This window comes from Saimiri boliviensis, chromosome 8 (assembly GCF_048565385.1).
Source record: "Saimiri boliviensis isolate mSaiBol1 chromosome 8, mSaiBol1.pri, whole genome shotgun sequence".
NCBI classification, from domain to species: Eukaryota; Metazoa; Chordata; class Mammalia; order Primates; family Cebidae; genus Saimiri; species Saimiri boliviensis.
The window spans coordinates 96,656,408-96,666,043 of NC_133456.1; the positions used below are offsets into that span (position 1 = coordinate 96,656,408).

At 39.2% G+C, this 9,636-nt stretch overlaps 1 non-coding gene across 1 annotated transcript; it reads left to right on the forward strand.

Annotated features, from left to right (window-relative positions):
• Positions 1–479: 479 nt before the first annotated feature.
• LOC120367648 (U6 spliceosomal RNA) lies at positions 480–583 on the forward strand. Its single transcript, XR_005581975.1, has one exon. It is a non-coding gene; the product is annotated as a U6 spliceosomal RNA (small nuclear RNA).
• The last annotated feature ends 9,053 nt before the right edge of the window (positions 584–9,636 follow it).

Below are 9,636 nucleotides of genomic sequence, written 5' to 3' on the forward strand. Positions count from 1 at the left end.
AAATATCGTATGTTTTCATTCATAAGTGGGAGCGAAGCTATGAGGATGCAAAGGCATAAGAATGATACAATTGACTGTGGGGACTCGGGGGCAGTGGGTGGGAAGGGGGTCAGGGATAAAAGACCACCAATAGGGTTCAATGTATACTGCTCGGAAGATGGGTGCACCAAAATCTCACAAATCACCACTAAAGAACTTACTCATGTAACCAAACACCACCTGTTATCCAAAAACCTTTGGATAAATAAATAATTTCCCATTCAAAATAAAGAGAATTACAGTGGCCGTAGGCTAGGATTTGTCCTTTATTTTTCCCTACCAGGCCTAGACAATATAGGTAGGTACTAGGCTAGAAGATGGAAGTCTAGAATGCTAAAATAATTATAGGGCAGGCCGTAAGCCTTATCTGGGGAATCGGGCAGGACTTGAGTGTTGGAATTCCAAACGGGCATTTAATTCATTCATTTAACAATGATGCAGTGCTTGCCTTGGCAGCACATATACTAAAATGGGAACAATACAGAGAAGACTAGCATGACCCCGAAAAAATAAAAAATAAACCAATAATGAGGCACTAATGGACAGCATGTACTAGGTGCTTTTCCAGGCAGTTGGGATATATCAGTGGAACAGACAAGGGCCCGTCTCTTTGTGGGGCATACCTTCTGAAGCCACTAATAATAAACATGATAATGGAGTAAATTCTATAGTGTGTTCAAAGCTGAGAAATGCTATAAGAAAAAAGTGAAACAGAAAGATAGGGATCAAGAATGCCAGGGAGGCAAGTGGAATGTGGGTCTCAAGTTTTAAATAGGCGATCAGGTTTGGAGCACATCTGGCAGGCTGGTAAGAGGAGGGAAGTGGGTTGGCTGTAGCAGAGGCAAGCAAGGTAGAGAGAAGGAGCTGGCATCAGAGCCATAAAGGGAGGAGGTTGTAGCTATTGTGGACCATTGTAGGAAACTTGGCTTTTACCCTGAGTGAGATGGGAGCCATTGGGGTTTTGAACAGTTTGTATACTGAATTACATCAGTTGAGAGAGGAGAATTTTAGGTGATTACTGTTCAGGTCAACAGTTCAGTTTCAGCATTGCTACTATCTGTAAGGATAAGGAATGCTTTGCAATGAATGAATTGTTTGTTTTTATTGTGGTTTCATTTTTTTTTTTCATAAAAATTAAGTGCTAGCCCTAATGCAATTGAGATAAAGCTGGAAATCATTATATCTGTGATTCTTAACCCTGGTAATAAATTAGAATCCTGTGAGGAGCTTTTACAGCCTATGAATGCCAGAACCTTTGCCCAGTGATTCTGAGTTAAATAGCCAAGAGAAGAGCCTGGGAACCTACATTTAAAATAAAACCAAAACAAGCAGAGCAAAGAAAAAGACTTTCTATGTGATTCTAATGTGCCACCTGGATTGGCCAATGTTTTGAAGGTAAAAATATTTAGCTCATTTAACTAAAACTAGCAGATCCTCTATTTTAACATAAAATTTCAAAAATATGCATGAAATCCACAAAAGCTATCATGATATACAATGCCTAAAAAGAATGATGTAGTCAGAGACTTTAGAATATTTTTAATGTAAATGAAACCTCTACTTACAACCTGTCAACCTGTAGGAATTTCCTGCATTTTATTTCACTTAGAGTTTCTAAGAGTCATTTTGAAGAGTGGGGATATGGGAGTCTATGAAAATGTACTTCTCTTTGTTGGTGACTGAGCTCACACACCGCATGGTGAACTGGATGTCCCTAAATGCATGACTGTCTCTGCAGCGTCCTCTCTGCTCAGCAACAAACTCCACTTTGGGGCACAGGTCTCCTTGCCCAGTCTGCAGAAATGAGGCAACCACTCACCTGAACAAGCATTTAAAGTAGCCATGTTAAAATGAGAAGAAAACACTCATGATGCCCAAGAAATAAATGCTTATGCTGCATGCACAAGGATAAAGGAAAAATCAAAATAGTTGATTAAAAGGAGGGATAATAATTGAAATTTCTGTGTAGCTCTCTGCGTTCCTGTCTTTTAGGTTGACAAGTAAGAGGAAGCCTACATGTTATCCTCCAAGATGTTGCATCATAGTAAGTAAAATCACCTTTGATCATTTCAAAGTGGAGTATGCATCTTTTAAATCATTATTGTCATCATTATTATCATCACAGCTTCATATTCATGATCTTATGCCATTCTCAAAACCCTAAAATTTAGACATTATATTCACCCCTTTTACATAGAGGGAAACTGAATTTTAGAAACATGAGGAAAGTTTCCTATTCTAACCAGTAGTGCATTGCAGTAGCTGGCTTTGAGCCCCTGTGGTCTGGCTTCAAGGCTTTGACACACAGCAACCCTAATCTCCTCTACTCCATTGGAATAGAAATGCTGGATTCCATGCCCCAATGCAGCTCCTGTAACAGTTGAATAAACAGGATGTAGGTTGTGGCCTATTTGCTCAATATTTTCTCCAATTAAAATATTCTTAGAATGTACATATTTATTATTCATTCTACAAATGATCATAGATACTCCTCTATTTCTCTTGGCATTAAATGACTTAGATGGCATTTAATGTGCTATGATGTCAAAGATAAAATATTTTGTGAACATCACTAGGTAAATATCATCTTCTTCCTTGAAAACTGTTGTCTGCCTACTCATTTTGACTTGATTTCATCACTGCCTTCAAAATGTGGCAGCCAAAATCCTCCTAATGTTAGGGTGGGGAAAAGTCCATTCTCAGAAGCCGGATTACCCAGATGGAACAGAGAAATCTGTTACCGGCCTCCAAATAACAACAGTGTATAATTAGCAGCTGCTAAAAGAATAGAAGTCAATTGAACAAAAATATGGTATGATCCACATTCGTTTATTAAATACCTTATGTTTCCAAACACTGCTTTTCACAGTGGCTGGAAAGTCTTCTTGGGGGCATTTCAGCGTGTGTCCCCAGGCACCAAACATAGGGAATTGACAGATTTTTTTTTTTAACTTCTAAAAAGAGCTATTACTACATCCAAAAGCAGGCACAGACATGCCTCTTTTACTTCTGTGGGATGAAAAAATACGTTTGTCAAAAGCAACCTTTAAGTAGGCTGCCATTATCAAAGACGTCAGCAGCCCGTCTCCCTGGGAGACAGTGAAACCCCGCATTTATCTAAATTATCTCAGTAATATGACAGAGTGATTGCTCACTAATGGTCAGTAACAGTTTTCTTTGTCATTTTCCTAGTCATTACCTCCTCAGAATGAACTCCAGAATAAACTGCTTGCAGTCTGTGACTAGAATACTAATTTCCTCCTTACATTTCTGGCTATTTCTCCTAAACATATGAACTTGACTATCATATTTCTGATGTTTTTATTTTGTGGAAAAGAACACCCTGCCTTAGAAAATCTGATGAACACAGAGATACTTCACATGCAAAAAAAAAATAGTGTTAGTATTTCCTCTCAGGTGAATTTGTTCATCTGACAAAGCTTGCAGTGACTGTAAGCTCAGAAAGGCTAGAGGAGGTATTTGCAGGCGTGGGCTCTGTTTTTGTGGCTTTATCAAACTATGCTTAACGTTTTCATTTCTCAAACCATCCTCCTTTGAAGATACCAATGATACAGTTGAACCAAGCCTCCTTGACTGCAGATTCTTTAAATACTTTGCTGCAACAACATGAGTCTCCAAACCCTTGGTCCTTTCTGAGAAGTGAGATGGCCAACTGTTTGTTGTACATGATTTTTCTGCCCAAGGAAAGCTAGATTGGACTTTATAAAAACTAAAAAGCCCAAAGCCGAAAGGGAAATGGTAAGAAAGCAGAACTTTTTCTTCCAATAAATAGAGCTGGGGAAGTTGGAAAAAAATAAAGTTTAAAAAATGTTGAACGAGCTCTACTGGGACAGTAGGTCATGGTAATGCAAGGTGGTCACTTGGCTGGGCGGTCCAAATACAGGAGCCAAAACAATCATCTGGGGATTCAGAATGGCAGCTGCTGTAGCCATTACAGGTAGGAAAAGCTGGGTCAGGTGTGCTCCTATCCTGTGCAGAACTTCCACCTTACAAAAGATGAAATGAAGTAAAGGCAGACACTATGGAAATAAATGTATGTGAATATCACTGCCCATTCATCCACGTGCAAAAGGGGTCATGAACAATTTCAGTAGTCTCCTTTCCACCCCAGTGCAATCTCAACTGCATTGTTTCTCCAGCAATTTTGACCATCTTGTTTATTCACTTAAAAAACAGTATGACTCATATTTTCTTGGACAGTCCTGACTTGAAGGGATTTGTTCCATTTCTACTTGGAAGTACATACATGCTTATCAGAATAAGCATACTGATTATGAGGCTGGGAAAATATGACCACTAAACATACAGACATCAGACCTAAGCTGAGTTCCAATACAGATGCACTCCCTGCCATCCACTGTAATCTTCCCTTATTTGACCTGGTGCATGCTACCAGTCACACCTTACTCCCCAGAGTGCCCATATGTCCAAGTACCAATTAGAACTGGTAGCCTATGTGCCCTACAGGCATTTCAAAGGTATCTTATCAGAATACTAAGCTCAATATTTTCCCTCTCCAACTTGTGGTTTAATCTAGTAAGTTTCACAAACCAGAACACTGTGATTATCCTAAAATTTATCTTCTCCTTCACTTCCAAGCTAAATCCAGTTCTACTTTCCTTTGCTCTCTGGAATACATTTCCACCTCCATAAGCCTGATACTATCGCACATCAAGCCTTCCACATCCATTGCTTGAACTAGTCCAACAAACTTTTGGAGTATGGTGGTGCGATTACAACTCACTGTAGCCTTGAACTCTTAGACTCATAAGACTGCCTCAGCCTCCTGGGTGGCTGGGACTACAGGCATGCACCACCATGACCAGTTAATTTTGTTAAAAGGTTTTTTGTGGAAATAAAGTCTTTCCATGTTTCTCAGGCTGATCTCAAATTCCTGGGCTCAAGTGACCCTCCCACCTTGGCCTCCCAAACATTTATAGGCATGAACCACTGAGCCTGACTCCGAATAACTCTTAATTGGTTTCTCTATTTCTAGTTTCTTCATTTCCAGGCCATTTTCCATACTGCTTTCACTTTTTTTCTTAATTAAAAAAATTATCTTGTCTATTCTCCCAATTTAAAATGCAAAATGGTCCCCCACATCCTTCAGATCATGGCGTTCTATGTAACCCTAACTCAGTCCCTGCCACTCAGTCTCTAAACCCCACTCCAAAAACGTTATGCTCCCATCAAAACTGGACTTTGTTCATGTGGTCACTTTCATCAACATTGTCCTTCCCTCCATGTTGACACATCTTTTGAAACGAACCTTAAATCCCATCCTCATTTTTTAAATTTCATTCCATCCCTTAAGTAAATTAATTCCACTTCACACTTTCTCCATTTGATTTTTCTTTTCTCTATGCTTTCCTAGCTCAATTTCGATGTCTAATATAGGACTTAGCACCTGAACTGTAGTTGCTGCTTTATATGTTTGGTCTCCTTTCTAATCTATCAGCCCCTTGAGGGCAAAAGCTGTTATCCATTCACCTGTGTGTCCAAATACCTGGCATATAACAAACCCTTAATGCATACATGTTGAATTGAATGACTATAGTTGGTCATATTTGACTTTCTAACATTTATATTATTAAAAAATAAGGCATAAATTTAAAAAAATACTACTTTTCTCATGCAATAGTACTTCAAATCCTAAGACATCTTCTATGTTAATGATAATGACCTATCTTTTGTCTATGGCTGTACAAATGTGCCTAACCTTGTCTGATCTTGGAAGCTAAGCAGAGCTGGGCCTGCTTAGCGCTTGGTTGGAAGACTAACTGGGACTAACAGGTGCTGTAGTTTTTGAAAGTAAACAAAACCCCATCTTGTGTCTAGCAGCCAGATGTTGTCTGTTTTAATCACTCAAATAGCAGGAATCCCACGTTAAGAGTCAAAGTCTTTGAATAGCAGAATCATGGGCAAGGAAAGAAAAATAACACTGTGGTTTGCTGGGCTGTACACAGCAAGCCTGTGGACTACACCTAGTGTGAGGTGGGGGTTGGGGGTTTAGAAACATAGGAACAGTATTCCAGTCCATAGGCACTTCTCAGATTTCATGCTCTCCTTTTACAATATTCTTCCCCTGCTGGATATTTTTTTTTTAATCTAGAGTCCCTTGATGTTAGTTTGAATATGATGTAAAATTTGGAGATGACTTGCTAAGGGCTATCACATAACTCCTCTCCTGACTAAGGAGAATTCTTGGCCACGTCAGCATCCATAAACTTTGTTCTGAAAAGAGGCAGAGGTACCTCAATTCAGAAGAGGATGCTGAGAATATTGAACATTAAACTGTACTGAATCATTAAACTTGTGGTCACAATATAAAGCTAAAAGCTGAACCTCTGAAAAGCATAAACCCCAGTGTAATACAAACAGTTATACTTACTGCAGTGGGCCTTGACAGCATTGCTGTATTATCACTCAGTACAAAGGCTGATGATGTTCAGAACGGTGACAATAGGCAGGGTGTTACCGGTGGCCCATGCCTGTAATCCCAGCACTTGGAGAGGCCGAGGCTGGCGGATCACTTGAGCCCAAGAGTTGAGACCAGCCTGGGCAATGTGGCAAAACTCTGTCTCTACCAAAAAAAAAAATACAAAAATTAGTCTAGCATGGTGGCCTACACCTGTAGTCCCAGCTACTCAGGAGGCTGAATTGGGAGGATCGCTTGAGCCCGGAGTTGGAGGCTGCAGTGAGCCATGATTGTGCGGCTGCACTCCAGCCTGGGTGACAAAACGAGACTCCATCTCTAAAACAAGAAAAAAAGAATTGAGAATGTTGACAATGAGTCATCGATGAAAGGTTAAATTATGCTCAGTTCATCTATTTATGAAGTCAGATGAATATAGAATATGTTTTAGAAGGAATTCCTCTCCAACAGCATAATTTTAAGAACATTGTGTTTCAGGGAGTAAAATTCCATTGCCTGGTGATTTGCTTTTTGACAATTAGCTCTTTTCCTACCCATGCAAAGTCAACTGGAGTATTTATCATATCAATAGACTAATTCCATGACAGTAATGCATCTGAAATGTATTTTTAGGTACAAATGGCTTCGAAGACCATTCTGTACCCTTTTGAGATATAAACAGTAGATATGGACTATAATATATATTCAAAAACAAACTCTGAAAAAAAAGTAAAGCATTTAAGATAATTCCACAGTTTGCAGCTTTTGATTTGCCTGATTATAACTATGTACTCTATTTACTTCTTTGCCTTCCTTCTAAAATAGATGGTAAGTTATTTGAAGCACGATTGTGTCCAGCTCATCTTCCATATTATTTAGTACCTAAAGGTAATGGCTAACACTATGAAGATTCTCAACATTAGCATTGGTAAGGGACCACTAGCATGAAGCTCTGGCCTGGTCATCATAGACAGATTCTAAGTTTAGACCAAGAAGGTGTATCTCTATCTGGATTACCAAGTATGATAAATAAATGAGTCCTTCATGCTTCATGAGATAGAAGTGGAGGAACCAAGTTTGAGTTCAGACATGGCTGAAGACCTACAGAATCTGTTTGCATTTAGTAGAGTAGTTCTGATAGTCACTTTTAGTATCAATGTAATTTTTGTTAAACCTCTAAGTATCTTAAAATAACATCAATTAAATAAAGATTTCCTTCTCTCACTGGATCTATCTAGAGAAAACTGATTGAGATGGTAAAGTCATGAAACCAAGCTATAAGGGAAGTATTTTTAGCCAGAAGAAAATAAATCCAAATGTCATGATATTTGAAGAACTATCAAATGCAAAAGAAAGAGCAAAATGTTTCTTTTTGTTATTTAAACTGGTTAAAGTAGAATCATTAAGTGAACCACATTATAGAGGGGCAGAGAAATGTGTGTGGTGTGTGTGTGTGTGTGTGAGAGAGAGAGAGAGAGAGAGAGAGAGAGAGAGAGAGAGAGAGAGGAACCAGGAAAAATAAAAAGAGGAGAGGTTGAGAAAGTCATATTTTCAGACTTTCTGTAATTCTTCTAATTAGTGAGAGATAATTCTAGATGACATTGAAGGTCCTTTCCAACTCCAGATTCCATGATTCCATGTCTAGAAGTTTATTTTACTTAGATGATAGTGAGTAATTGGCAGAAATAATGTCTCAGCTTCAAATGGAATCTTACTAGCAATTTTTTTTGTTGTCATAGCGATTCAACCTCTGGCTCCTTAAAAAAAAAAATCAGTGGAAACACACAGACAATAAGTCTCCTTGAATGTCCTTCAATCAAACAGCAGCGGTAGTCTATGCTACCCCACAGACACAAGTCTTGTATTTCCCTACAGAAGTCACTGCAGAGAGTATGTTGGCCGACTGCTACACACACACAAATTCATTCAAACACCAATGACACAATCTGGATCTTGCAGACAGGACAGATTCACATTACCTTCTGTGCTGCGTGTCTGTGCTTCCAGATTCCATTGCACTGTTGCCTGCATCTGTTATTGAACAAACAGCTTGGCTTAAATGTCTGCCTGCTGTACAGAGAAACATTTTCTAGGATTTGAGCTGAAAGTGATTTCACCAGCTTGGAGAATGAGAGTGCGAATGATAGGTTATACTGGAATATAAATCATGACTTGGCGATTAGGAATCTATTTAGTTTAGTATGTGCTACGAGTCTCCCTTGTGAGATAATCCTACCATTCCTGTGATATTCAACCCCTACAGACAACAATACTGCATCTCCATCAGGAGGCACTGGGTATAACACGGGGCAACGTCGCATGCCTGGAATCTGCCTGCAAACTTCTTGCTCCTAGTTCCATCATTTCTATGAAACACTGACATTATTCTTCTTTGTTTTAAATATTTGGAGGTCATTAGATAGTAAAATAGATCCCATATATGTAGACATCCAGATCTTACTTATCTATTTACTCTTATTCTGAGCAGAACAGGCAGTTTGTAAGACTGCAATTCAACTATTACAGAATTGTCTATGGCTGAGAGGGAACAGAGAGTCAACATCAGCACTCCCGTATCTATCAGAGCCACAAGGCCTGCCTGTCCTTTTCCAAATAACCAAGTCTCAGTCTTTCTAAACTAGGCCAGTGTCCTGCGTCAATACTTTACTCATTCATTAGTCACATTAGGTAGTCTTCCTAGGGTCATTTTTCTTTAGTGGTTTATGTTTCAATGGGAAAGGCAAGACTTCCTCCTCAACAGAGGGCTCAGTAGATTGCCCTGCACGGGGAAAAGACACAGGTGATATAGGCATAGAGTAGGTGGTAAGTGTTGGATGGGTTTATGGCCTGGCATCACTGTGTTGATGATGTGGAATAGCAGTATTGTCTCCTTCTTCATAGAATAAAATAACAGTAGATGAACTATGTTGCAGTGACCCTTTTGACTAAAACAGAACTTGGGGATGAGAATGTTGAAATAACTACCTGGAAAGTTAGATGCTTGTATGTCATAGAAAAATATACGCCATTTAAACTCCCAAATATTAGAAATTTTAGGGAGTTAAATCATAGAGGAAGGCCAGGCAGAGTGGCTCATGCCTGTAATTCCAGCACTTTGGGAGGCCGAGGCAGGTGGATCACCTGAAGTCAGGAGTTAGAGA